This window comes from Taeniopygia guttata, chromosome 2, assembly GCF_048771995.1.
Source record: "Taeniopygia guttata chromosome 2, bTaeGut7.mat, whole genome shotgun sequence".
NCBI lineage: Eukaryota > Metazoa > Chordata > Aves > Passeriformes > Estrildidae > Taeniopygia > Taeniopygia guttata.
This window is the reverse complement of record NC_133026.1, coordinates 110,689,582-110,709,514: the sequence shown is the minus strand read 5'-3', so window position 1 is coordinate 110,709,514 and position 19,933 is coordinate 110,689,582.

Here is a 19,933-nt window from a genome sequence, read left to right as displayed (position 1 = left end):
GGGGTGGAGTTGAAAAAAATTGCAGAGAGGAAAAATAATTTCACACTTAATACCTGATAGGGTGGGTCATTTTTGCAAATGGAATATAATTTTTTTTTAATTTCTTCACTGAATAAAATACATTTGTCCCATGTTCCTTACACCTCATTGAGACATGAATGTCTCCTTTATTCACATACTCTGAAGAAAGATGTCTTCACTTTGGAAAAACCTATAGTTAGTCAAATAAGAAGGAGATTATCCGAGTATGAAATTGCTTAACAAAAATGGCATATTTCATAACAGAAATGAAAAATCAAAAAGACCTCTCTATGTCTCTGCATGAATTCTTTGTCCAAATGAGTGCCACATGTCATGGCTTCTCATGGAGAGAGGGGAATTTTTCTTTCTGAATCTCACATATGGTACACAGTCTAAATCAGATGGAGATAAAAATGCAAGCAAAATGTGCAGTTTTGTCATGTGGTCTCTTTGGATACCAATGCTGCTTGTTTATCAGAAAAAGTAATTAAAATAAAAAAAAGTCAGAATAAACCCAGTTTAAGGCAACTAGGCTCACGCTTTCCAGTGGGATTTTCAGTGGTAAAAACTAATCTTGTTAAAGCATCATTTATTTTCCGCTTCAAATGCTTTTCCACATGCTGCAATGGATAGGCACTGTGAGACTTAAACTATGAAGAGTTTCTTTTCAATACTTCAGGAATCTCATAATTCTCAAGGTTCTGGTAGGCCTTTTGCTGCAATGACACTACTCTGCAACTGAAGCCTCGGGTGCAAGACCTCAATCATAAAAGACAAGCTTAGGTCCCAAGCATCCCTGCTTACCTGAACAGATTCTTCAGAGTCCTCTGTTCTCAGTGGGCCTAAATTCCTTGTTTAAAATAAAGAAAGTTAATAAAGAGGGAAGATGTTGGGTTTTTTTTTTTTTTAATCAATGTTGGCAAGATTATATAACTAAGAGTGTATTACCTTAATATACTTGTAAGCAATGACATTAACATATATGTTCTTAAAATAAAATTCATTTTGATAATCCTTCAGAGCTAACCATACAAAAAAAAAAAAAAAACCCAAATAACAACAAAACCCCTAGAAAAATTACCTCTTGTTTAATAAATTACTTTTTCTACTTACCCTGCCTTTCAGTCTTCCAGGAATAGCCTGGCATATACTCTGGTGTCTGTTATAAATTGAGATTAATAAAGCTTATGTTTTAAAGGAGTTAAATAAAGTACAGAACAAATTAAGCCAGAAGTAGCACAACAAAAAGCCTATTAATAGGCTACACCAGGGCCCTCTTAAAGGCCCATAGCTTTGGTGCATTCCAAGTATCATCTTGCACAGTACCTTGAACAGGATGTGGTTTGAGAAGGTTTCACAATGCGCCTGATTTTCAGTAAACCACTTGTTAAATTTTGGGTTAGTTTTCACTGAAATTGTCAAATGATCATTGCTCCAAATTTGATTTCTAAAGTACTTTATTCCCTTATTAGATGTGTATTTTGGGGCACAAGATACACAGTGGGTTTTGTTTGATCTACCTTTACAGAGTCAGTTAGTAGGTTTAATTAGTCTAATAATAACCCTCACAGTTAGGAATTTTTTCTGCCCCAGTGCTACTTATACCCTCTTGGAGCACCCAAAATAATTCCTTTCACTATGATAATGCAATATTACTTTCAAGTTAATAATTCTTTTTATTTGGGGAGTCAAAGAATAGAGTAGTATGTAGGATCATTTCCATGTTCATTTTAATTATCTATTAATATTTAGAGCACTTCACAGAATTTGAGATGAGGAAAAATTACATATATCAAAATACTGAGCTCCTTGGTTTTCATTTTCAAGATGAATACATTTATTACAATTTAATTAAAGCTCAAAACAACAAAATATAGAAAACAACTTTTTAATATCAGTACATATTCACAAATAGGAAGAATCATGTGAAGGAAGCAAGAGTAAATATGTCCATAGCATATAGCTAATTTACCAGCTTAGCAAAGAAGTACCTCGTGTGTAGCCATAGTAGTGCTAAATTAGCTGGCTATTTACAGTTAGGTGTCTGGGGGCTAAACCTACAAGGGATGTAGGTATGGTGACTCTTCCTTTTGCCCTAGCAAACTATGGCAAGCATTAAACACACTGGACTGACAAGTCTCTTCTGCCTCACATCCCTCCCTCCACTGTCAGGAAAATAGGAGTATGGAGTGAGGCTCACAGGTCAGCAACAGGGACACACATGGACACAACACAGGTGAAGAAAGAAGAGTGCATGTCTGCCATCCTGCCACTCTCCTCAGCCTAAAAGCACTGAATTAGACACCTTTGGGAAACTGGTCTTTGATATCTTGCACTAGGCACATATGATTCCTGTCTGTGTGTTCATCACCTGGTTTCAGCTTGGATACAGTCAGTTTTATTCTTAGTAGCTGGTACAGTGCTGCACTTTTTGGATTCAGGTTGAGGGTAATGTTAATAACACACTGATGTTTTTCTTGTTGCTAAGCAGTGCTTACTCTAAGTCAAAGACTTTCCAGTTTCCCATGCTCTGCCAGCGAGCAGGTGCACAAGAAGCCAGGAGGGAGCACAGCCAGGACAGCTGACCTAAGCTGGCCAAAGGGATATTCCATACCACAGAGCATCATGCTCAGTGTATGAACTGGGGGGTGTTGGCTGGGGCAGGGGGATTTGGGGACTGAGCATCAGTCAGAAGGTGATGAGCAACTGGTTCTTATCTCAATATATGAGTCTTACTGATTCGTTTTTTTCTCTTTTTCAATTCTCCACCCTATCCACAGAGAAGGGGCAGGGAGCGAACAAGTGGCTCTGTGGTACTTAGTTGCTAGCTGGGCTTAAACCACAGCAGTGCACAGCAGGCTTATGACTTCTCTTGAATCACAGCTGGAAGAAACATCAGCACAACCCACTTTATATACAAGAACCTAAGAAGCAGGATCTCTTCTTGTGTGTTAAGATACATCCTAACTTGAAGCATGATGTTCTTCACACCTCTTGAAGCTGGAACACTGAAAAGTCCAGCATACAAATTACATAAGGGTTGGTGAGAAAGAACAAGCAAGTCAGTGCATTACTTGTGGCTTGAGGGGAAGGGCAGTCTTGCTGGGAGAGGAAAGATGTGGATGATGCCCAGAGAAACTTACATAATACAAATTTCTATCCTATTACGCTTTAACACACAGAAAAATACATACCTACATTTTCTTAAACTTCACCTCTCCCCTTGGAGGCTCTTCTCAGCTCTCTTTTGAACTCTGGGGGTTTTTCCACTCTCTGATATCTCATACTTTTAGCACCCTTCCCTTAGCCTCTCTGGACTTCACTCCCTATCATTGTTGCTGTTTAAATGAGAAAGACAAGTCACTTCTCCTAGTTGTCCCCTTCTTTCTTCCTCTCCTGGAGTTCCCTTGCCTGAAGCAGGATATCCAGCTCAGTCACACTCCAACCCAGCTCTTTACAACACTACAGCACACAGCTATGGATCAACTGTGAGCTCTTAGATAGTGTATACTAAATATCTGGTTTTTAGGGTCGCACTTTTATCAAAATAACATGTTCAACAAATCCACTAATACTTTAAATCACTTGTGCTGGGAAACAAAAGATCTTGTTCTTCCATGATTTCTTCTTCTAACAAATAAAATTGCAGCATGATAGGAAATAGGTGGGAAGAGGTGTCAAAAGGCTATTTGAACAGATCTCAAAAAAACTCTTCTCGACACAAGCTAGAATCAATTTGAGTTCATTTAATCCTGATGTTTAAACATATTCAGTATAGCAATACTGCAGCCTTCCTCAACATTTTTTTTAAGACTTTGGTTATTTTTACAACTGAGAAGTTATTCTGAATACATTCTTTAAACCACTCTTAATTAACCAGTGATTTAATAACTTTAAATCACTTAAAGGTACAGTTTATTCTTTTCCCTTCTTTCTACCTTTTATGTGTTTGAATACTGTCATTTTACTGACATTTTCAAGATAAATTCAGGTTTTCCAGTCTTTCCCATATCTCAGTCTATCTAGCCTAGTCTGAATCCTTCTCAAGATTTTTATATCTTTCTTGGTATCCAGTACCCAAAATAGTCACAACTGTCCATCTGAGGCTTTGAGGGAAGAAAGATGGAGTGGCACAATTACTTAAAATAGACCCAACCAAAAGAAATATAACTCATTTCACATGAAATGTGGGTCTTGGTGAGTGAGGTGGCACAATCAAAGTAACATTTCCAAAAGCTCAACTCCATATTTTCCAACAATGGTAGAATATTCAGCACTTTTTGAAAAGCAGAGCCTTCAAATGCATGTGAGCAGCACAATGTAGAATCAAGCTGTCATTTGCAATAAAAATCCCTGAGTAAGGAATGGCCAAAGGCTGATGTCAGCTCTTATATCTGATACTACTAATCACTGAATGCACTCCTATAATTTTTATTTGGAGGATGAATTGAAGTCTTAATTCTGCAAAAGACTGTATACACCACCTAAGCCATATTTCTGTGCAGTATTATGGGGTCCTCTGCAACTGGGTTATTTGCTGCTTGCACAAAACCAGATGACTTATAAAGGTAGGAGGAAAGACAGCAAAAATTTCGGGGTTCCCAGAAGCTATTAAACCTTTTTACTTTGGATATCACTTTAGCCAAAAATAGTTCTCATAGGAAAAAAACATTTTGTCTTTGTCTAACACTTTCCAAAATGGAATAAAATCTTAAATGAGCTAAAAGCTCTTATACCATGGTATTCTTCAATTATAGGTTCCTGATTCTTCCACCCCTAAACAGTAGCCAAATATAATAATGTAGGGAATATAATGCCAGTTTAGCAGGTTTGGAAAAAATGTTGTTGTTTTTCTTAATACAGAGCACTTTCACATGCTCTCTGCTGTGTGACTTTCAAGAATGGTGATGTGGCAATGTATAGTTGGCAAGGTATGCTCCATGACAACGGTTAATTAGTAAATAAATTATCCCAGGTCCATTTCCACTGTGTAATAGCACAGTATGCAGGTTTAAGCTCCAAGCTGACTAATTCTAATAGTTGTAAAAGAAATGTTACTTTGGTTTGATATATGCTTTAATTTTCTCCATTGACAAGCAACAGATTCAGGAGCCAGATATAGTTCTAGTCTCCAGCACAGGGACTCTAAACTGCAGGAACAGTTAATGAATGTGTTGGGATGGTAAAATGATATAAACTGATGTAAAAGTTTACAACCTATTTTAGAGAACAAAATAAGATATTTAATCACAGACCTTCATAAGAAGCCCAGACTCTTCCCATGCACTGTTCTGTATTAAACCTACACAGGAAGGCTCCTGTACCCTGGCCCTAACGTCAGGCACAAGAAAAGAGACAACAGTTGTTCACACATAGACCACATTAAATGGTCATTTCTAGCAATTTCTAGGAATTAAAAATTTCCTCTTCAACGTTGCCTTAAGGCAGAATAGGAGCACTCAAATGGCAAGTTACAAGGGGGAGGCAATTCAGGAAGTTGCTGCTTTTCAGAAACAGACAAGGAAGATTCCTTAACACAACAGGATGGGAGAATTCCTCAGGCACAATTCACTGGACACTGACACCATATTTTCATGCGTGCATTGATGGTGAATGTATGGTCTCATCTCATCAAGTGGGCATAAACTCAGGAAGAAAGGCTCACCTGCCCTTCTGGGATCAGAAGTTTCTATTAGGGTCATTGCTCCACTAAGCGCTGTCTGCTTCACCTGGGCAAGCCATCAACATCCACTGGCCAGCAGGATCTCTCTGTCCCTCTGTCTCCAACTCCCTCCATTCTCAGTGGGAGAACTACCTTTGGTACTGCACTGATATAAAAACATCCTGGGTACAATGCTGACAAGCCTTCTCTTTTATTAACTTAAAGAGCAAAATCACTTGGAATTTATAGATGAAAGAAGTAGCTATTGGCCTGTTTAAAAATTGTTAAGCACACTATCTAGGTCAATTGAGTTTCATCATAGAATCTAGGTCAAGATTTTTACATGCTGAGGGAATTCATATGTCTCTTTCTTGTCTTGTTTCTCTGGTCTCTAATTACGGGGAAATTTATGCTTCAGCTTTAGGATACTTCTGTTGAATTCAACAGCAGCAAGGTACAAATGCTTTAGAAAAGCAGATTTTTGTGTGTTCACTGAACCACTTGTTTGGTCAGATCCATATGCTGAACATTGCTACCACTTTCTAAATAAATAGAACTTAGTAAGAGGGAGACCAAATTTTCTGCTGCTCTACATCAACAAACACCAAAAAACTCAATGAAGATTCACACCCACTGTGAATCTGACTGCAAACACTGAATTTTCTACATATACAAGTCTAGAAGTTGCCTGAAGGATAAGATCCCCCTACATTCATAGACAGAAATTCTATTGGTGTCAGTGGGAAGCCTGGGATAGTGTAAATATTTTACACACATGCTGGTATATCCTGTGTCTACAGAAGAAAATGTTTGTTTAATTTACAGTAAATGCATGTAGTGGGTCACATCCTCAAGTTGACTACACTCCTCTGCCAGGACCATGTCACCTTCTAATGCTGAAAGACTGCACAAATCTTTGGATGCACAGACAAGCTAGAGGATATTTTACGTTTCATAGTATAAAAATCATTGCCATGAAATATTAGAAAATATATAAGAAAGACGATAATTTAGACATTCCATAGTCTGCTTAACATGAAATAGAACCTCATGATCATACAGTCACATTCCTATACTTTTCAAAAAAGCTATTTTTAGGATGGGGTGAAATTTAATAGTCAATAAACATTTTCTATAAAAGAAGATGTAGATGAAGAGTAAATCTTATTGTTAGAAAGTCACTTAGACAATCTTCTGGCTTTCACCAGTTAATACTGTTCTGAAAAATGTGAAAAATCTGCCTGTTCCTATATTTTCTACTATTTATTGTGATTGAACTTTCTAAGAATATGTAGTGATCGCATGTTTCCCCCTCTTATACTAAGGTCAGCTGAGCAAACGTGGGGTTTTTTTAAAGTACACTTTGTGATTTTTAGTGGGCAACTTGATTGAAAAAGTTTGTCTCATAAGCCACAGTTTGTTAAAAAAACACTTGAAAAAATAAAGTCTTAGCCAAACTTCTCTGAAGTTCATTGTACCAAAAATCAGACCAACTACTTCACAAGATCTGTTTGAAGTCTCCAATGGTCAAAATCTCTTTCCCTTGAGATTTCAATATTTCACTATGATTTAAAATATATAGTGAAATATATAATGGGAAAGATATAGTGGTACTTTGCTGCATCCCTGCTTCATCTGTGAGAAAAGCAGGTACAAAAAAGGTAAAATAGTAGAACTGGACACATTGCCACAACAGCACTCCACCACCACACACAGAGGTAACACAGCCTTTCATTTCCAAGTCATACACCATTCACATACTGTGCGTTAGCTCTTGTTGACAAACATCAACATAAGAACTCATTAACACTAGAAAAACAACTTCTTTTGCAATTTTACTTCTTCTCAAGACAGATAACACAGCCTCTGCCTTTCTCCAAGAATTAAATATCTTTCTTAATGTATGACCTTAAATACAGCTGAAATAAAATAATATGACCTATGTTTATAATTCATCATTCCCTTTTTTACACCAAATTCACAGGGTTTCTTGCAAATCATTCATGAAATTGTTAATGTTAATGAACATCCATGGGATCTTCTCGTGTACTGTTGATTGCCCATTTCAAGTTATGTCTACTGTATGTTGTCTATTTCTCATTTGGGCAATACAGAATCATACAATCCAGTCTGGAGAACCATACCAGCGAATTTATCCACCCTTCTGTGTATTACAACATCATTGATCCAAGTTGTGTAACAAGTTCGGCTGAAGTCAGGGAGGATACCCACTCCCTGGCAGCTCTGCACTGCATCTTTGCAGCATAGCTTTTTTCCCACCAGATGTTGCTGCACCATTTCAGGATAATCCAGAATGGCCTAATTCTAAAATTACCCCAAGCAGAATAAAAGTCTAATTTCCAAGGTCTTGGTGTAATGGCTGAATTATGGCTAAAACACCAAACTCCTCCCCTGCAGGTACAAATTAATGGCCTCAGAATGCCCTTCTTAATGTTTAGAATCCATGAATTTCACACACACAGTTAAGAGCACTGAAACATGTTGGCTTCCCTCTACCTCTTGAAAAATGGTTACTGAGCACCTGAACATTATTTTGAGTTTTAAGGCATGAAGGAAGGAAGAGAAATGTCAATAAAACTAGGTGAGGTTTCAGTTTCACAGGCAGAAATTAGTTCTCTTTTTCAGTGTTCAGAGAGTCCCTGACACTACCCTGTGAGTCTATACCTATTTAAGAGCAAAACATCATTCAGGATGGAATAAATATATCCATTAACAAGACCTCATCACATCTGCCTTTGAGATCTACTCAGGCTCTCTGAAAATTGCCTCTGTCCAGTGACCATCTCCTCACAGTTGGTCCTAGCAGTGGCCTCTAAGGAGCTAGGATTCAGGAAGAGCCATTACTCCCAGCTTGTGGGGGTTTGGGTGGGTTTTTTTAATTCCCCATTACAGTCACACCTCCAGGACACTGTGACTGCAGGGACAGGGCTTCTGCAGAGACACACAGGAGGGACAAGGCACCCCTGGAGATGTGCCTGGCACCAGCTAGGTAAGTCCAGCACATGCACCAGTTACAGGCCGCCCAGAAAGTCCCTGTGGCATGATGGCACCATGGCAAAGTTTCCCTGGGCAGCACAGAGTGTGATGGAGCTGAGAAGGAGGTTGTCATGGCAGAAAGAAGGAGGTTGGGCTCCTTTCGTTGCCAGACCCATGGGAATTGCCCTGGGCTCCTGCCTCCTTCCTCCCCCACCACCATCTTGGCAGCCCCCTCTGTGCTGTCAGGCACAAGCAAAGTTTCCATTAGTCAGAGGAAAAGCATCCAGAAGTACTTGCTATGTATTTATTCAGCATAGCTTTAACCATATTTTGAAATGCGAGATCAATGGCACTGTACATATACCATTATTTTTTATACGGAACAAATTAATTTTCACACTTGGCATGCAATTAAACACCAGAGTCATGAAGAAGCACAGTTTCTAAAGGCCAGTTACTAAAGCACATTTTATGCTGGAAGAGCACTGCACAGCTACCCCCTAATAAGATGTAATATAGACCACAGCAAGGCATGTGATAGTTTGATAAAAGTGAACACTGTGGCAAATAAACAAAATGCTTAAAACTGTAAATATTACCTAAGCTAAGAACATAGTGGGGGGGGCAGGGGGGGCACCAGGGGGGGAAGAAACACAGAAAACAGATCTGACAAGTCCTTGAACAACATTTCAGCTTCTCATGGCTTGAAATAATTTTCTCATGTTGGGACTGTTGTTTGCTCTGAAGTGATTCTTATGTGAGGGCAAATTCACTGTAACCTTTCCCACACACTTTCTCCTCAGCATGTACTGTACGTGGCTTAAAGAGAAACTTCCACCCTCTGGAAAGCTCACCAGCACATGACCATTAACTGCAAATTTCCTCCACCTTCTTCCTGCTTCTTTTCATTTGTCTTCTCAGAGGTGCTAATGAACTGCACTAGTTGTGTCAAAAAGCAGGCTGCCTTCTCTCACAAGCTGATTTTCTCTCCACAGCTGAACTTTCACAGAGAACCACAGGAACAGGAGCTGCATTTCACCCATAGGGATGCACTGACATAGTGAGACAGATCCTTGCTTCTCTGCTCTTATTCCACTGAGCTGGGCATCAGCCAGCTGCATCCCAAAAGTCCTATGGCTCTCTAAACCCAGGATTGAGCCAGGACAAGTCTGGACAAGTCTGCCACGTGGCCACGGCCATTCCTGACCAGCAGGTACCTCCACTGCTGTGCCTGGAGGATAGCAAAGCAAGTTCACATCCTTTATGCCTAACATGGCCTAAGCATAAGTAGAAGGGATTTCTCAAGATCCTGACCTACAAGGGGCACTGCGGCTGCGTGGTCTGTTGACCTGTTGGAGTCCATTCCCCTGGGAGTGCTCAGCCTGTCCCCTGCATTGAGGTTCATGGGGGACCAGTTGTGCCATATTCATTCTCCCACCCCTATACTGTCTGGGCCAACTTCCCACCACAGATGTAGACAGAAGTTATATTACCCCACAAAGCTGTTTAATTTCACTTTTGCATAAAGTGTGCAAGGCTCTGTTCATCCTCACTCTAAGGACTCCCACTTCAGGCTGAGACAATCTGGCAGTGTGGTCTGGATGCTCTAGGGCTTAAGGAAACCTTCTAAAATAGCTTTCTTCTATTCTGAATTTATTCTCTACAAAATAATCAGATTTTTTCATCCCCATCCTCATTCTCCCTCCCCTTGTACCTAAAGCAGTTCCTTCCCTCTGGCTTCTAAGAGCTCCCCTTTCCAAGCTATATTTCATCAGAGCAGTCTCAGCTTTGGCACATTTTCTTTTGGGCTCAGCTGGCTGATGTCTTCCCATCCCATGCATTCCTCAGGTCAAAGGTATACCCCAAAATGTACTTACTCCCTCTAACCCAAGGGAAGCAATGGAAATTGTCAGATTTGAGGACAGCAGCTGGATCAGTGAAGACAGCCAAGACCGTAGAGTCCACATGATTCATTTCAGGGAGGTACTTATTGAAATCATGTTAGCTTAAAAAAAAAAATAGGCAGGAGGGGAGTTCAAAATTTGGACTGAGATTCATTGTAGTTGCTATTTTTATTGAAGTAGTTTGCCCATCCCTGGTGGACTTGTGTTATCACAATCATTTCTGTGCTGGCAACAGCCTGCAATGTCAGAAGCACAGAAGTATGATTTCACTGCAGCACTAAGCCAGGGGAGAATCTGAATCATGAAGGAACAAGCTCTGATGGGAATGTGAATAGTTTAAGAACCCACAAATACAGTTTTGGTGAACTATTTTCTTTTTCATGAAATGTTCCTTTTCTCCACTTCCAGTCCACTTTTAGTATCACATCCCAAGACCACCTCTTTAGTCTTGGGAGAGGGGGCTGGGGTGAATTTGACAATAAAACAGGTAGCAGAAAGAGATTAAATTTTACTCTCAGTCTTCAGACAACTGTACTGTAATCTTTTCATTGTAATGAGTGAAATAATGTTATAAAATCTAACACTCTTTATAGCTAAGATTCCTGCTATAGAATCTCACCTATGGTGAAGTATTCTACCCCTGAGAAATATATAGCAAACCTTCTCTAAATTAATTTATGCTTAAGGAGCATGGATGAAAGCAGTACAAGGCAGGAGAAAACTTATGGAAAATGTGTGTCTCCTGCAATCAGTTTTCCTAGAAGGAGGATCTCCTGAGGCAGCAGAAGCAAAATTGAAAGTCTTGGGTATTGCTTGAAATAGGGATTTTTATTTCAGCATTCAAGAAATTGGTTTTCACTAAAGGAAACATAACTCTGACGTAACCTGATAATGATGATGATGTATAAATTATCTGTGCCCCATAGACCATTTAAAAAACAAAACCTGACTTCTTTTCATTGATTTCACTTTTTCTGGTGCTGCAAACACAAGTGTCGACTTACATGAAGCGGAAAAGGTGTTTAGTGGTCAGGAAACATGTCCTTTTTAGTGCACAGGGAATGCAACTCTCAGACAGAAATAGCCCACCAAAAAGAAAAAAGAAACTTCGTGATTTATTGTTCTGATTTACAAGCATGACAACTGTTACATTTTGTAAAAAAATATCACCATTACATCTTTGCAGAAACCCATAAACACCAAAGAACAAAAAGCAAGGTTTCGCTGTCTCACAACAGCAAAGTAAATTAATGAGGCAATTGAAATAAAAAGCCCTGTAAAGCCATTTCTGTTTCCAAAAATCTGTAGGTAGGCGCTGTGCTCACATTACAGCTGAGTGACTTTCTTACCAGGGCCGGCCTCAGCACAGCTGCTCTCAAAATGACACTGTTAGGTGTTGTGACACAAACTATCAGGTCCTTCTAGACCACAGAAGTCTTAACCAGTGTGGTGATTAAAGCAGCAATGGCAGACAGCAGGTCACAACAGAAGAAGCCCTTGCACCAGGGCCTTCAGAAGCAGAGCACAGTTCAACCTAAGAGGTAACAGGGATGTCTCTAAACTAATGCAAACTGCAAAATATCAGGAAGTCCTACAGTACAGAACCAAACAGCTCCAGGACTTCCACAGGCAGCTGTCAGGAATACTCAACATGAGAAGCCTTGAGTCAGAGGGCTGAAGCAGGTGAATTCCCTCCTAGCTCTATTTTTCTACTGTTTTTCTTCAATAAGATACAGGGAAATTTTTTACCACCACTAAATGTATGTCACAGAGTCAATGTATGTAATGCAGAGTGGGGAGTTTTGTGGTAATATTTTTAGACTAATGAAATAGTGCTATAAAAAATATACACTAAATTATGTATGTGCCATTAATACCTTGGGGTACTGAAGAATTTTACCTGGAAATAATGAAAAGGAATCTAAATGACAACAAATAATCCAGTTTAGATTTCTTCACAGTTGCCATTCACTGTGCAAAGTATGTAGCACAATCCTGAGCAGAGCAGTAAAACGGATAACATGCAACACAAGTTTTCATTCACAGCATTCACAGATCTCTTCCAAAATAACAGCAAATGTAATTTGACACAGTCATATGCCTCCAATATTGTGCAAAAAAAGCAAAGCATTTTTGAAGATTAAATAGAAATAGAGTGGTCCTGACAAAAATTTGGGCTACACAATGTAAAACTTCATGCCCAGAATGGACATTCACTTCACTTCATTGAGATCTATTCCATTTCATGACTTTGTGTTAAGTGCTGTTAAAGCAGCTGCTGAGTACAAAAGTAAGCTGATGTACTAGACAGACTTTCGTGTCCAAGAGAGATGGAAGAAACTTTTTTTTAATACAGCTTACATTTGTATTACATCAACAGTAGTCACTCATCAAATCCCAGATAATATTATTTGGGAACATGTCAGAGCTACTATAATAATACAAACATTTAGTCCGTGTTGGGAATACACTAAACACACAGTAAACCATTCTGAGTACAAAAACAATGTGGGTAGTTTTCTGGCGTTATCAAAACTAACATGAAAATATGCAATTGAACAACAACAACAATAACAAAAAAGCAGCAAAAAATCTGGTTTAACAACTGTACAGCATATATGTTAATCATCTAAATCATTGAGTACATTAACCCATCCAGTCCTCTCTTAATGTTTCCTGTTACATAATGGTGAATTTTCACAAAACTACAAGAGTCATCTACAGAACATGGTTACAAAGCCATTCCCAATGAAGTGCACAAATACATCCTGACTTGAAACAGAGAGGCACATTAACAACAGCGTAATGGAGAAGGTGCAAAAAGTCTTCATCTCTTATGATCTGCTGTGTCTTTCTATTCAAAATATAGTTCATATATATGTGGCAGGAAGAATGTAGGTGGCTTTGTTGACCCTGGCTGATCTGAGGACCCAGGTGTTTCTGATAACAGCAGATTCCTTTTGTCCTCATAAAATTTCATATTCTTGCTTCAGTATCTGGTTTCTCACTAAACATTTGCCTTGCAATCTATCCCAAGGGTGCAGAACTGTGGGATTCCTCATGACAGCAGCTGTAAACGTGTAGACGGTTAGCTCTACTACCCCTGGGTGCAACTTCTCCAAATTCTGCTGTCCTCCATCCTCTTAAAGAAAAATCAAAGACTGATGGCTTCTTGAGGGGCATCAGCCTTTCTTGATGCATTCAGCCATAGGGAGATAGAAACAAGTTTCTCACTGCAATGATAACAGGAACCAGAACAGTGGGAGCCTCTTTGAGGAGTCAGACTGTTTTTAAGACAAAATTAGCTCAAGGACTTTAAAAATGCTAAGAGAGAGAACAAATATTGAACTGCATTACTACACTGTTTCTCAAGATGAAGTTACTAATAGTTGTTCTATTAGAAGAGAAAGGGGAGAAGAAAAAAGGCTGTTTATATTTTCAATAAAGTAAATACAATAAAAAACACACTCACAAGAAGCAGAAAAACAAAAAGCCTGCAAATCCTTGTTTCTTTCAGTGACATATAGTCAAAGATAACAATTTCTTTGACTGACTCTTGCACTTGTTATCTCCTCCTGCTCTTGCAAAGGTTTTTCTCTTCCCTTTCTCAGCAGCTGTTGCCACAGGCAAAATCAGCATCTTCTTCATCATTTGCAGGAAATTACAGTTCTAGACATCACTCCATTCACAAATTGTGGCTCCACAATGACTACAACAATGTGAAGCCTGAGCAGCCCAACAGGTTTTAATTTACATCAGGTAACTGGATTTGCACTTGTGCCAATGGGAACAGTACCTGGCCCAGAGAGCCAAGCCATAAACAGGTGGGAAGAAGTTTGGAGAGAGTTCATGACCAAGGATATGAGAAAAGTGCGGGTGAAAAGAGTTTAGTCAGCAGTTAGCTCTAATTTTTTTTTTTTTTACCACAATGTGTTTCTCCAAGAGCCCTGTAGACTTTAATCTGGGTACATTACACAACCCTGTCTACTGTAGCATTAAAGGGCAGGTGTATTCAGAGACGCACACACAGAGATCATTCGCAATCTCTGAATCACAAAGATATTTCTGCTGGCTCTTTGCTCTGCCACCTGCACACTCATCGTTAAGTCAGCGACCAGACCTGCCAGTCGATTGTACAAGTTCAGAAAATCAAAGCCAGGCAGACGATGGCGTGGGAGGTTGAGCATGAATTGTTGCAGGGCTCTGACTAAAGCTTCGGCAGGGAAGCGCGCAGGAAGCTGTGCAGAGCCAGGAAGGACACTGCCCCGGTGCTTCCTTTCTGCCACTTCAAAAATATCCACTAACAGACCTCTTCTAAAAAAAAAAAAGTGCTTTGGACACAACCTGACGTTAGCTCTTGGCCTTTGCCTCATATTATCTTACTGAAAAATAGAAGGAAAGTACTGCAAGTAGTTAATAGCTTCTCTTAAACAGGATGCTGAGGATAATGATTACAAGGCACTCTGTAGAAAAGACTTTGAAACATTCAAGCTCTGGACATGGATATAGTTTGTACAAGTTCTTGTTACTGCTTTGTGAACACAGAACAAAGTGTTTTCTTTCACTTACTCCCTTCCTGGACACTCTTCGTGTACTCTCTCCACAGAGTGTTTTAAAAGAGAATGTCAAACAACAATGACAAAAACACAGTCATATTGGTTAGACCATACACAGTTATTTATATTGCCTTTAGTTTTGGAGTTTGCAGGGGTTGTCTTATCGCAAACTCAGAGTCATGCTGAAATGTAGGCTTAAGACAGAGCTACCAAAATGATCTCTGACCCTGAGTGAGGCACTTGATCTCCCAGTGTTTCGATTAGTCGTGCCATTAAACTGGGTAGAAAACAGCACCCCAATGAAATACAGATGTTTCCTCAGAGATGAAGCTATCTTCCATAAATTACAAATGTAAGGGCATACACAAAAAAGGATCTCAGATTTTCCTCCCTTATTTTGGTAGGTGCTTTGCTAAAATCCTTCACAGCTTTACATTTATCCTAGTAGTATCAGAATATTGAGCTTATACACAAAGATTTATCTGATTCACAGCTTAAAAGTCTCCCTGATAAAATTCAGCCTTATGCAAAGTGCCTTCATAAGCCTTACTGACCACTCAGCATAAGCCACTGTGAGCAGGACTTACAGCAGCAGGAAGCTTGAACTTAAGATATGGCAGCTCTGTAATTGCTCTATGTTTTAAAATTGATAGGTTTGACCTTCTGCATTTATCTTCTGTGGTCATTAATCAGTTCTGATGTGAAAGCCAAAGTTGCAGCGATGTGTCCTTTCACTATTCATTTTTAGCTAAAATTCTAATCTTGTACATTGTTTAATATTCCACATTGGGAGTGGGGTGAAATGGTCCCCAGGAGCTCAACAATCCATGCATAGCAAGCCAAGTGCCAGACATTCATTGTTAAATTATCAAAAGTGCACACCAAATTATATCGTCTTTTAAGGCTGTAAAGGGATTTCATTCCTACCTACCAACTAACTCCAGTAAAAGCCTTAGGATTTTTAAGCACTATTCCAGCAACTGTATTCCCTGCAAAATTTCAGACTGAAAACCTCAAAATCCTTCTTCATAAATTCTTGAATCATGGACTCTTTGATCAACACCAACTATACCATTCAAGGATTTTTGTAAATCCTGAATGCCTTGGGAAATGCAATATACATGTAGCAAAAGGGTTACCTAATGGCCATATGGAATGCAGTTTATTCTTGCCCACTTGCAAGTAACATAGAAATGCCTGTATGAAATGTCTCTGGGGGCCTTGGTGCAAGACAGATGAAAATTCAGGGAATGGGTAGAGCGGAGAACAAAAGAGCTGCTTTGAATGTTGAACTGCCATTCACATCAGTGAGTGTTTGACTCAAAAATGAGGACAGAAATGGATTACCACCTTTTATAAAGAGCAAAGCCTCTGACATGATTTAAAAATTGCATCATAGGTATAATCAGACCTAAGCTGATCCACAATGCATTATCTGCAGGGCTGCACACAGGAAAAATCTAAAATCTAAATTTGAACCTAAATAATACACAAAGTCTCAGTGTATGACCTTCATACATATTTTTCAATCAAAAGCTTTATAAAAGAATGAGTGTTTAAAAAAAAATTGATGCTGGTTAACCATGTCTGACTGTAATTAAGTATATGAATAGAAAGAAAAATGCAAAACTTTATTAACTGTGGAAGGAATGCTAGATCCTTAACTGCCCAGCAAGTTCATGAAGACAAAGGAGATCACTTTACAAGGGTTAAATAAACATAATATTTTATATTACAGTTCAAATGAATCCAATTTCAACAAGACTGTGTAAGGGTCTAAAAATCAGTTTACCAGATTGAACATTTTTATGAACATTAAAACCCATTACATTGCTCTGAAGTACAGCTACCGAACAGCCAGAGCCACGTAAAGAAACCATTTGTTTCTTAGCCCTGTGGCTGAATTGCTTCTAGCCTCCTTGCTATTCATATCTGACGTGTTCCCTGTATTTATTTCTACATGCCTACATGTTGTGCATTTTGTACTCCTTTAAGTTTCCAAGGCCATGTCAAAACAAAATGCATTCCTTAGTGGGTCAGCATAGGAATAGCCACACCAGACATTAACGTAATAACTTGATGCTTACTGCAAATCTGAGAAAAGTAACCAGTGGTTGTGAAACATGAATTTCTGGTAAGGGAAGGAGGCAGTACACGAACACAGTGCTCTGAAAAGTGCTGCCTTAGCAGGAATTTACTTTAAGGTCTTTTATTTATCTGTAGTACAGACATGAACTCACAACCTCCTCATTCTGTTTAGCTAATCACGAACGCTGATGAGCCTGCAAACAAAGCTGCCAATTAGCACTAATTATGATAGCAACATTTCATTCACAAAAATGAGTCTGAACCATTGCGCTCCTTTGGAGAGGAAAAGTCCTTTTAAGCCCTTTTCAAAAGACTTCCAGCACCCCATACAATTAGGCCACAGATACCATGCATGTATTCAAATGTGACAGCTCACCATTTGAGGGAAAATCAGCATTAGATAATGGACAAACTGTTATTCAGCATGACACAAGCAGAGTGGACCCTTTGTACTTCCTTTAGCATTCAGAAAGGTTCCCCCATCACACCACAGCCACCGCTGCAAAACATACCACTCCTGAGGAGCTGAGAAGTCCAAACAACTCTCACCTTGCAGCTGATCATTTCTGTACAAACATTAGGGCATTATCAGTTGTCTTGGTCTTACTAGGGCCATGTTTGTGTTGTGGCCAGTACAAAACAGCTGAGGCAAGCCACTGACTCTGGGGAGACCGATGGGCCAAAGGCTGCCCTGAGGGGATGCACCAGAGGCAAGAATGTTGAAGGCCGCATAATGGGAAAAGTTATCCCGGGCATTTTGAGCCGTAGATTTTTTTATGGCTGAATTGCAAGGTAGATAAACCTTTAATGCACCTCACAAGCAAGGCTGGTCCCTGAAGAAAATCAAGGAGATTTAAAGATGTGGGTTATACTGCATGCTCAGCCACACTGGCTCAGGTTCTAATGGCCCAGCAGCAGCTCTGGCCATGGCAGCCACAGCCACACCCAGTCCAGTCCACGGATCTGTTGGGATGCACTCAGAGATCAATGTCACCACTAGCAGTTCCTCACACCAGGAAGGAGCCATGTTTTACTGCACCTGAAACACAATGCTTGACTTTCTTGGGATGTGGAAGTAGCAGATGTGTCAGGTGAGCCAAAAGTGATCCTCCCTTAGGCAGGCTGGCAGGAATGAATGTCAGGTTTGTCTCAGCCAGGCGCGACTTGCTCTTGCAGCTGTTACACTGAAAGGACACATTATGAGAGGTGAATTAACACACTGGCATCTGTACTAGCTACATTAAAACCACCAAGAGCATGGACAGGATTGCCCACACCATGAGTGCAGAAAGTGAAATGCATGGATTTGTTTTGTGGCTCTTCCTTGATCTCCTCAAGACTCCACTGGAATAGGTGGTGGATAGGCAGGCAGGCTGTGTACCTGCACGGCACGGGCAGGGCTGGGAAAGGGTCCAAATCCAGGAAGGAGCTAGGGAGTAACCCAGTGACTGAAGGTCTGGTTTGACCAGGAAAAGCACAGCCTTCCCAGTAAGACAATGATGCGTTGCAGTAGGAGTGGGTGGGTAGGGTGTGGCAAGGGAAGGCTTGAGAGAATTGAGCCCAAATGACTCCCACACTCCAGAGAGCTGGAGACTGGCAGCGATCCTTCCTGGAGAGAGGCGGGCTAGGGTGTGTGAGTAGCAGAGAAAGACATTATTGCTAATAAAGATGGGTAGGAACTGCAATATTTGGACTCCAGTTTTCAACACCAAGTACAGAACGTGTATGGGTCTGAGCGTCTGGACCTAACAGACCCATCTCAATTTCCTAAGATTTGCAAAAGCAAACTTTTAGCAGTGTAAAACCTACAATATAATGTGGAAAACCTGTGTTGCTGGGGGAGGTAAAGCGGCATGCCTTAGCCTTCATGGAAAAAAAAAGCTGTTTTGGCAAGGGCAATAATTAATGAGCTAGCGGTCACTTAAGGTGGGCATAAATATTTGCATCTCAGAAACATTTGCCACCTTCTCCATGCTCCCCTTCGCTCTGTCTGTTTTTCCCCTTCTCTGCAGCCTCCTCTCTCCTGCGCTCTTTCCCTCCCCTTCTCTCCCTGCCTGCCTGCCTATCATCTTGCTCTAATTGTTTCCAGATTTGTGTGGGAGGTCAGGGCCCGGGAGTGCTGCTTCATGCCAAGTTTATAAACAGAGCAGTGTTTCCAGATGGCCACTGGCTCCAGCCTGGCTAGCAGGTTGATTGGGACCAGAATAACAACAGGTGGAGAACAGACAATGAATTCCTTGACACTTATTTTACTCCCTCTGCTTTTTCCCCCTTTCCCTCCTCCCTGCAGCCACCACGGCTACCACCAGCAGACCTTCAAGCTCTTGAATCCGGGCAGGGAGTCAGGACATGGGGAAGGGAGGGAGGGAAGAAGGATAAAGAGGAGGAACGATAAAAGAAAGTGCAAGTGACTTCCTTGACCAAATAAAAGGCAGGGCAGGAAAGGGGACACATGCTGCTACTTCCCTGACAGCCATTACTGCTGCTCCTAATTAAGGTGTCCTTCAAGCCCTTATGGAAAAGACCCTCTGAGGTGAAATAACAAAGAACAAACAAGATATTTCATACAAATAGGGAAAATTAAAAGATTGATTTAACATTGTTCCTTAGGCAACTGCATGCATTCAGCTTTTGTCAAGACAGCCTGGGCCACTAAAGCCATTGGCAGTGACAACACATCTGCAGTCATTGTCAGCTCTGTACTC